The sequence below is a fragment of the Gastrolobium bilobum genome, unplaced genomic scaffold (assembly GCF_033153095.1).
Source record: "Gastrolobium bilobum isolate Gb01-03AN ecotype WA unplaced genomic scaffold, APGP_CSIRO_Gbil_v1 utg897, whole genome shotgun sequence".
In the NCBI taxonomy this organism is placed as follows: Eukaryota; Viridiplantae; Streptophyta; class Magnoliopsida; order Fabales; family Fabaceae; genus Gastrolobium; species Gastrolobium bilobum.
In genome coordinates, this window is record NW_026896199.1 from 45,178 (window position 1) to 55,854 (window position 10,677).

Sequence of the window (10,677 nt, forward strand, 5' to 3'; positions counted from 1 at the left end):
ATGTAACAAGCTTGGTGCTTATGACCTATACGCTCCAGCTTGAGGAGGAGTGTTAGAATATATTAAATATGATTAGATATGATTAGTCTGTAATTATGCTGATTAGTCTATAATTATGCTGATTAGTCTGTAATTATGCTGATTGTATTAGTCTGTTATTATGATGATTGTAATTAGGTCTGGGCCTTTCACTTAAAGCCTATTAGAGTCTCTATATATTGTAACTCTCTGAATTAGATCAATACACACAGAATATTATTTCAAATGTTCCTCTCTTCTCTCTCACTCTCTCGTTATTTAACAATCTCACTCCCAAAATATCGAGTTATTGGCCGTCAATAGATCGAACCTCACCCGTTGGTAAATCAAAGAATGAAAACTATTTGATTACCTATTTATAATAAACTCAGGATTAAGAGTAATTACATAACTATAGTTAACTGAAGATTTGATACCTTATGACAGAAAAACAACCTTGATCAAATCTCTCCTTGATCCTTTCAATGTGAATGTTAATTCACACCAATATTTTACAATGATTCAGACAAAATCATTTCATAAAATATTGCAGCCTAAATAAAGTGCCCAACTTTATTTAACAGTTGTGAATATATTCATCAATTGTGAGAACCTATGATCATGTCCTCCATGAACGTATCCATATGATCGTATACTCCACAATTTGATCCGGACCTTGCTGTTTGTAAATAGTGTGCTAAATAAATGAATAATACCTCATTAAAAACATTCAAAAAATATTACAATGTCATAGTATCTTACTCAAAAAGCATAAAATTAACAAAGTAAAATCCAATCTCCTAAAGCTACAGCAAATTCAGAACCCTCCTGAGACCCATAGATGTAACATGTCTCTCGAACACACGTTCAGTACAACACCTCGTATTTCTAAATGTATAATTATATGTGATAATGTTGATTAAGAGGGAAGGATTAGTGAAAATCTTGAAATTAGGGACAAAATACGTAAAAAGGACAAAATGGTAATTTACCAAACACATAACCCTAGGCATGAAAAATTGAGTAGAAGGTCTCAAATGGTAAAACTAATGCCGGAAATGGATTCAGGACGAAAAATCGAGTGGACAAGCAAGTTTCGGAAAATTTGATGAATAGTGATTTTACCGGTGTAAAATACTGCGGTATAATTGTACCGATAAGCGTGAAAATAGGATCAGTATTTTTAAAAAGTCAAAATATGACGTGAACAAAAAAAATAACTTATGAATTTGTGGGTTAAAATGGGTGATTTAAGAAAGTTAATTGACGAGTGAGACTCACTTAAGTGACTTAAGTGGTTAAAGATCTTTCTCCTCTCTTTCTTCTCCTTCACGAGCTCCTCAACATGGAAATAGGGAAAGTGAGCTTCTCAAATTAAAACCTTGAGTTAAAGCCATTTTTGAAAGAAACTTCCAACTACAAAGTTATTCTCCTTGATCTTGTGGGTGACTTTCATGTAGAGTGCACCTTGTGGGGATCATTTTGTGAGGAGAAACCCCAAAATACAGCCACGAATTTGGTGACTTTTTGGAGAATATTTGGGGATTCTTGTGACTTTTTGACAAAAAAATTTCCAATGAAATTTTCAACGAAACACATTTCTATCGAAAATTTTCGATGAAAAATATTTTCGTCAAGTTGTTTGATAAAAAGCATTTCCATCAAAATTTTCAATGGAACACATTTCAGTCAAAAATTTTCGACACAAAATTTTGACAAAAAATATTTCGATAAACAATTTTGACAGAAAAAATATTCTATCAAAATTATTTACAGAATTTAAATTTCGTCGAAAGTTTCGAATGAAACATTTTCCGTCGAAATTTTCGTCACAACACATTTCCATCAAAATTTTGAATGAAAAACGATCAAATTTTTTGACAGAATTCTTTTTTCGTTTAAAACATTTGATGCAGGAAATCATTTTCGTCAAAACTTTTGACGAAAACTAAATTTCGTCGAAAATTTCGATACAAAATTTATTTTTGTAAAAAATTTTATCAGAGAAAAAATTCCGTCGCTTTTCGACCAAAAAATAATTTTGTGACGGAATTTTCATCGTTTGCAACGTAGAAATTTCATCGAAAATATGATCTTTTTTAGTATTGTGAAAAGTACATAAAAAGTTTTGTTAAATTTTATATTTAATTTAATTTATAAAATAAAATAATTATATTAATTTTAAAAATGGGGTAAAATGATAAAAATATCTCATTAACCCTCCAATTTTCTTTCTTACCATTTTATTAACTACCAAACAAGGAAAGAAAATACCATTCCATTTCCTTCCCTTCCTTTCCCTCTCTCTCCCTTGGATCCTTTTCTTCCCTTCCCCTTCAAACTCCCAAACAAAGCCTAAGGCTTTGTTTGCGAGTTGATTTTAGGAGGGGAAAGAAAATAAATGGAAGGTTTTAGTAAGCTCTTCCCTTGTTGTTGAGTTTTAAAAAAAATGAGGGGAAGAAATTGGAGATTTTTACTAAACCCTCCAAAACCCTCATTTTTTTTAAAATTAAAGTTCCCCCAATTTGGGGGATTTGAGGGGGAAAATATTAAAAAGTACTTATCTACCCTTAGCATTAAAATGTGAAAACTACATAAATGTGAATCATTTTTAAATGTGACATTATTAGAAAAGTTTCAAATATCGACAAATTTATCTACGAATAATATTTCGTAAAAAATAGTGATGAAAATCATATATGTCAAAAAAAATTCGTCATAACTAAAGACAAAATTAGTTATGGAACCAGATTTTGCTATAATCACTAACATAAATTTTTTACGAAAAAAAAAATTCAGTCAAAATTATTGATAGAAACTAAATTCCGTCAAAACTTTCCATGAAAATATTTCCATCCAAAATTTTAAAGAAACACATTTCCATCGAAAAGTTTTGACGTAAAACAATTACGTCAAATTTTTTTATGAAAAACATTTCCATCAAAATTTTTCGCAAAAAATTTTGACGAAAAATATTTCCATCAAAATTTGTTACTAAAAACATTTCTATAAAAAAAAATTGACAGGAAATTTTTTACGGAATCTAAATTTCGTCAAAATATTTTACAAAAAAAACATATTCATCGAAATTTTTGACAGAAAATATTAAAGTATAAAGTAGAATAGCTTTCGATATACACCTTACTGTATAGGGTTATTTCTCATATATTCTATTCTAGTTAGTTGGAGGTTTGTGTTTGTGCAGAGTTGTTGCTGACTCAGCCTTAAGCTCTTTAAATAGATTATTTAGCTCTCACTCTTGTAACTAATCTTTCAGTCATTCTTCAATAACATACATTCAGATCAGAGCTATGGATTCATCTTTCTCTCACCCTCTCTCTCCTTTCTTTCTGTTCATTGAACTCTATTATGGTATCAGAGCTCCCATTCTGAGGGCCTGAACCATCTCAAGCTTAATCCATGTCTTCCGGAACATCATCCACTCAAAGTAATTGAAGCAGTTCAACATTGAAGAACAAAGCGTCATCGTTGTTCAATTACCATATCTCTGTCAAATTAATAGAGAATAATTTTCTCTTTTGGCGTCAGATCGTAGATCCAATTATTACATCTCATCAGCGTCATCGTTTCCTTGCAAATCCTAAGATTCCTCTCAAATTCACGTCAGAAGAGAATCGAGCAAATGACGAAGTGAATCCAGAATACATGGAGTGGTTAACTCAAGATCAAATTCTCCTTACGTGGCTTCTTTCCACTCTTTCAGAGTCTGTAGTGAATGAGATCTTAGGAGTGCATCACTCTTACAAAGCATGGGAGAAAATGCACAAATTGTCCATGGAATCATGAATCTAAAGCGAGACAGTTGAGATCTGAGTTACGATCCATAAAGAAAGGAACAAAAACTATTTCAGAATACCTATCACGTATTAAGTCTCTTTGTCACTCTCTCAAAGCGATAAATAGTCTTGTATCTGAAGAGGATCACATTGAATATGTACTCGAAGGTTTACCAGCCGATTATAACTCTTTCATTCTCAGCATTCTTGGCAGAGAAAAAATGCCTTCACTTGATGATTTGGCCATAGATCTGATGGCTCATGAACAACTCTTGTTGAAACATAATGAGATTTTATTAACTGATACAGCCATTGTCAATCTTGCTCGCATTCAGGTGCAATCACAGATGCCAGAGAAAGAAGCTCTGTTTGCCTCTGTTCCAGCGAACCAAAAATAGAGCATGAACAAGGGAGATTCTTCTGTTGATTATGGAATTTCTGGTCTCTCCAACACTTCGAATCGTGGTCGAGGAAGGAGCAATGGTAGAAATAATCGGGGTAGAGGACGTGGAACTCGATCTAATGTCTACTGCCAACTTTGTTACAAGTTCGGACATGATGTCCACTCATGCTGGTACAGGTTTGACGCTGACTTCATTCCTAGCCTTCCCTATCCACCAAATTCTGACACTCCTTAGTATTTTGGAGTTGTTTTTCAACAACAACAGCAAACCAAATCGTTTTAGTATGTTCGACCTGCCAACGCTCAAGAAACAAGGTCATTTCATTATGTTCAACCTACCAACGCTCAAGCATAGCCTCAAGCAATGTTAGTTGTTCAGCCTGGTCTTCTTCCTACTCCAGAATCAACTCATCTACTGAAATGGTATCTAGATTCTAGAGCCTCACATCACATTACAGCTAATCCACTCAATTTGCTCCAAAGTCAGCAACTCACTAGATCGGACCAGGTCCAAATTGGCAACGGGCAAGGTTTGACCGTAGATGCTATAGGCTCCTCTACTTTTATTTCACCCATTGATTGTCACACACAACTTCAACTCAAAAATCTCCATTATGTTCCTTCAATTGTTAAAAATCTGATTAGTGTAAGCAAATTTGCCCAAGATAATCATGTGTTTTTTGAATTTCACCCCACTGTGTGTTATGCCAAATCGCAGGGGTCCAATAAAACTCTTCTCCAAGGAACTATTGGTCGTTATGGTCTATATTGTTTTTCAGGAATCAATATTGTTCAAGATAAGCCTTGTGCATTAGAGCCAGTGTTTAGTACCTCTTTTTCAGTCTCAATGTAATAACTCTGATTTTGAGAAATGTACTCATTCTCATTCTGCTGTAACTCCTTGTAAAAATATATCTGATACCACACTTAGTTGTGAACCTCACTCTGTGTATCATTTGTGGCATTGTCGCCTAGGACACCCACACAATGAATCTGTAAAGAGTGTTCTTTCCAATTGTAAGACTCCATTCAGCAATAAAACTGTATCAAATTTCTGCAGTTTGTGTTGCATTGGCAAAGCTGATCGCCTACCTTTTTCTTCTTCTTCTACTGTTTATAAAGCTCCTTTTGAACTGGTATATAGTGATCTTTGGGGACCTGCACCTATAAAATTTACCTCTGGTTACTCTTATTACATTTCGTTAGTTGATGCAAGCACTAGGTATACTTGGATGTATCCTTTAAAACTGAAGTCTGATGCTCTAAGTGTCTTCAAGCAATTTCATTCTATGGTCAAAACTCAATTTAATCTACCCATAAAAGCCATACAAACAGATTGGGGTGGTGAGTTTCAGGTGTTTTCAGAATGTCTCAAAATTCATGGTATATTACATCGTTTAGCTTGTCCTCACACACACCATCAAAGTGGTGTTGTTGAAAGAAAACATAGACACATCGTCGAGACTGGTCTTACCATGCTGTCTCATGCTTCACTTCCACTCAAATTTTGGGATTTTGCCTTCACGTCAGCAGTCTATCTCATTAATAGACTTCCCACTGATGCCTTAAATCATAATGTCCCTTATACCTTATTATTCAAGTCCACTCTTGATTATCAATTCCTTAAAATTTTTGAGTGTGCTTGTTTTCCCTTCCTTCGTCCTTATAACAAACACAAACTGGAGTTCCGTTCTCAAGAGCGCCTCTTTTTGGGTTATTCTTCTAGTCATAAAGGTTACATAAGCCACAATTCAGAGGGTAGAATTTTTATATCAAAGGATGTGCTGTTCAATGAATATAGGTTCCCTTATCCCTACTGGAATAGCATTCCTTCGTAATCTGATGGACAATCCTTCATTCCTATTGTCTCTTTCAAATATTCCCCACCTTCTTCAGCTTTCTCTCCTGCTTTGCCACTGCAAGACCCACAGTAGCCACTGGTCCAGTCTGATCCGGTGCCTTGTGCATCAAATAATTCTTCTTGCTTTAGTTCCAGGTCCAATCTGAACTCCATCACTGATTTCAACACCAGTCCTGGTTATATTTCTTTCGAGTCTCCAGATATGTCCCCTGTTTTGCCTTCCCCATCTTTTTCTTCTTCTTCTTCACCTACATCCAATTTTTCTACCTCTCCTCCACAACCTTGTACAGCTTCTCCTTCAACTTCCACTTCATCATCTTCTTATTCTTCTTCTACCTCTGAATATGTTCCATCCTCCTCTCTTGGCCCACCTTCTCCAACCCACTCCATAACTACTCGATCAAAAGCTCTTGCTAGGTCCATTACTCTTCTAGCTCACATTGAACCTTCTACGGTCAAACAGGCCCTTGCCAGTCGAAAATGGACAGCAGCCATGCAAACTGAATTTACTGCACTTATAACTAACAATACTTGGACTCTTGTGCCTTTACCATCTAACAAGACTGCAATTGGATGTAAATGGGTCTTCAAACTCAAAGAAAATGCTGATGGCAGTGTCAATAAATACAAAGCAAGGCTGGTTGTTAAAGGGTTTCATCAACAAGCTAGTTTTGACTATACTGAGACCTTTTCTCCTGTGGTTCGACTTGTCACTATTAGAGTCATGCTTACCTTGGCTCTCACTTATGGCTGGACTCTTCGACAATAGGATGTCAATAATGCTTTCCTTAATGGTGATTTAGCAGAAGATGTTTACATGGTTCCGCCACCAGGCTTTGAGTCATCTGATAAGAAGCTAGTTTGCAAGCTAAATAAAGCTCTTTATGGTCTCAAACAAGCTCCCTGAGCCTGGTTCAATAAAATCAAACTCTCTCTCTGATCTTGGCTTTACTTCCAGCCGTTGTGATCCCTCTTTATTTTTCATCATTTTGCAAATAGAAGCATTTACATACTTGTGTATGTTGATGATATTATAGTGACTAGAAATGATTCAGTTTTCATTCAGCACATTGTTTCTCAACTCAACTCCATATTTTCTCTAAAAGACTTGGGAAATCTGGACTATTTCCTTGGGTTCAAGTCCATAGACCACATTCTGTCGTTATCTTCCTTAATCAGTCTAAGTACATTCGTGACCTTCTCACTCGAGCTAATATGGATGTTGCCAATAGCTTTGCAACTCCTATGCCTTCTAGTTGTAAACTCTCCAAGCATGGCTCTAACTTCTATGAGGATCCTCATCACTACAGGTCCATTGTTGGAGCTCTTCAATATGCCACTATCACTAGGCCTGAGATAAGCTTTGTTGTTAACAAAGTGTGTCAATTTATGGCTCAGCCTCTACTAGATCATTGGAAAATTGTAAAACGTATTCTGCATTATCTCAAAGGCACCATTTCTTTCGGTTTGAGACTGCAATCTGCACCTTCTTCCAGTCCTTTTTCTCTCACAGCCTATTGTGATGCTGATTGGGCTAGTGATCCTGACGATAGGTGTTCTACATCAGATGCGTGTTTGTTTTTGGGGTCAAATCTTGTCTCTTGGTGGTCTAAGAAACAAACCTTGGTTGCTAGATCTAGTACTGAAGCTGAATACCGGAGCTTAGCTTTGACTTGTGCAGAAATTTTATGGCTGCAATCCCTTTTATGTGAACTACGGGTGCCTATATCTACACCAGCTGTTTATTGTGATAATTTGAGCATCGTGGCTCTCTCCCATAATCCTCTTCTTCATGCTCGCACTAAACACATAGAGCTTGATATTTTCTTTGTGCGAGAGAGAGAGTTCTGGCTAAAGAGTTGGTGGTTGCTCATATTCCTGCATCTGATAAGGTGGCTGACACTCTAGCTAAAGCTCTTCCAGGCATCGAATTTGAAGAATTACGGAGCAAACTCTGCATATTTGATTCTGCTCTGTATCCTCAAAGATCCTGAGTTTGAGGGGGTGTATTAGAGTATAAAGTAGAATAGCTTTCGATATACACCTCACTGTATAGGATTATTTCTCATATATTCTGTTGTAGTTAGTTAGAGGTTTGTGTTTGTGCAGAGCTGTTGCTGACTCAGCCTTAAGCTCTTTAAATAGATTGTTTAGCTCTCACTCTTGTAACTAATCTTTCATTCATTCTTCAATAACATACATTCAGATCAGAGTTGTGGATTCATCTCTCTCTCTCTCACACCCTCTCTCTCCTTTCTTTCTGTTCATTGAACTCTATTAGAAAACATCAAAATTCTTTACAGAATTAAAATTCCGTCGAAATTTTTCGATGGAAACATTTTCATTAAACTTTTTGACAAAAAAAAATTTCGTCGAAATTTTTAATGAAACACATTTCCATTGAAAATTTTTAACCGAAAATATTTTCGTCAAGTTTTTCGATAAAAAACATTTCCATCAAAATTTTCAATGGAACACATTTCTGTCAAAAAATTTCGACAGAAAATATTTCCGTCAAAAATTGTGACGAAAAATATTTCGATAAAAATTTTGACGGAAAAAATATTCTGTCAAAATTCTTTACAGAATCTAAATTTCGTCGAAAGTTTTGAATGAAACATTTCCTTCAAAAATTTTGACAAAACAATTTCCATCGAAAATTTTGAACGAAAAACATTTTTGACGGAATTTTTTTTTCGTTTAAAACATTTGATGGAGGAAATCATTTTCGTCAAAACTTTTGACGAAAACTAAATTTCATCGAAAATTTATTTTTGTAAAAATTTTCATCGGAGAAAAAATTCTGTCACTTTTTGACGAAAAAATAATTTTGTGACGAAATTTTCATCGTTTGTAACGAAAAATTTCGTCGAAAATATGATCTTTTTTAGTATTGTGAAAAGTACATAAATAATTTTGTTAAAAATTTTAAATTTAATTTAATTTTTTAAAATATAATAATTATATTAATTTTAAAAAAGAATAAAATGGTAAAAATATCTCATTAACTCTCTATTTTTCTCCTTTACCTTTATTTTAACTCCCAAACAAAGAAAGGGAATACCATTCAATTTCTTTCCCTTCCTTCCCCTCCCTCTCCCTTGGATCCCTTTCCTTCCCTTCCCCTAAAACTCCCAAACAAAACCTAAATGAAAAATACACGAGGTTTGAGTAAACTTGTGTTATTCCATAATGTGTTCTTATATTGGGCTACTCTCATGTTACTTGTTTAAATGTCTTTATATATACTAATATGCTAGAAAAATACATGTATCATTTACAATGGCATAATAATCTCCTATTTCATAAATAATGAAGTGTATAGAATAATTGAATAATCATCCTATTTTTTAATGAGTCATATGTTGACATTGCTTAGCATGTGTTTGCACTTTTAAAACTTAATCTAGGTCCATTTGGATGAAAGTTTGATTTTTTTTTATGTATTGCTTTTTGTCAGAAGAGCTTTTATTTTCAAAGTTAAAGTTATTTTGTATTTAAATGTAGTATTTTTTTTTTATACATTTTAAATGTAGTACTTAAAATACATTTTTAACTAAAAATTTAGATATCAAAATTTAGAAATACTTTATATATATATAATTATTAAGAAGGACATGTGAAAGCAAATAATGAGAGTAAGATATTTGAGGGATAATAATAATAAGGGAAGGAAAACTTCATGATGGTGACGGAAACAATAAAAAATAAGATTTTGATTTTTTTTCTATTTTTTTTAAAATTTTCTATTTTCTTAAAGCTGATATTTAAACATTTATTTAGAGTGAAAAATATTTTTTATTTTTTAAAAAAATTCTGGTGGAAAAAAAATCTATCCGGATTTTTAATGATTATATCTCGAATTATGTATAATGCAATGTTATTAAAACCGTCCTGGTCAATGATCCGGTCGAGGTACTGAGTCACTGGTTCAACCAGTGAGTTACTGGTTGAATCGCATGACCCGATGATTATGTATAAATCTATAATTTATATTAAAAAATTATAAATATACTTAGATAGCTGAAAAAAATAATATAAATTCTAAATATTTTAATATAAAAAATAATATATTATACATTATTGTCCAATAAAGGATCAAACAAACACATAATGCTTTGTTATATTGGTGTTTCAGGTTCGGTAAGCGACATCTCTAACTATCAAATCAAAATTCCCTGCATAGTGCATAATTGAGATAATATTAAGATTGTAGGTACATAACTTATGTAAGTCAATAAGTAATAGATCACTCAAATATGTCAATTATGATTTTTTTTTGGAAAACTTTAAAAAAAAATATTATTTTTAAAAACCCGGGCCGGGTCACCAGTTAACCGACCAGGTCACCGATTTTTGGCCAAAATCAGCCGGGTCGTACCGGGTCTGATACTTGACCGATCCAATGTAATAATCGAACCGGTCAGATGACCGGTTCACCGAGTTCTGGGTCGATTTGGCCGGTTCGGTCCGGTTTTCACAACAATGGTATAATGTTAACAAAATCAACATTTTTATTTTTAGGGAAAAATGTTTGTTATTTTAAATGACATAAAGTTATGTCATTTTAAGAGAGAGATAGACACAAAATATTATTT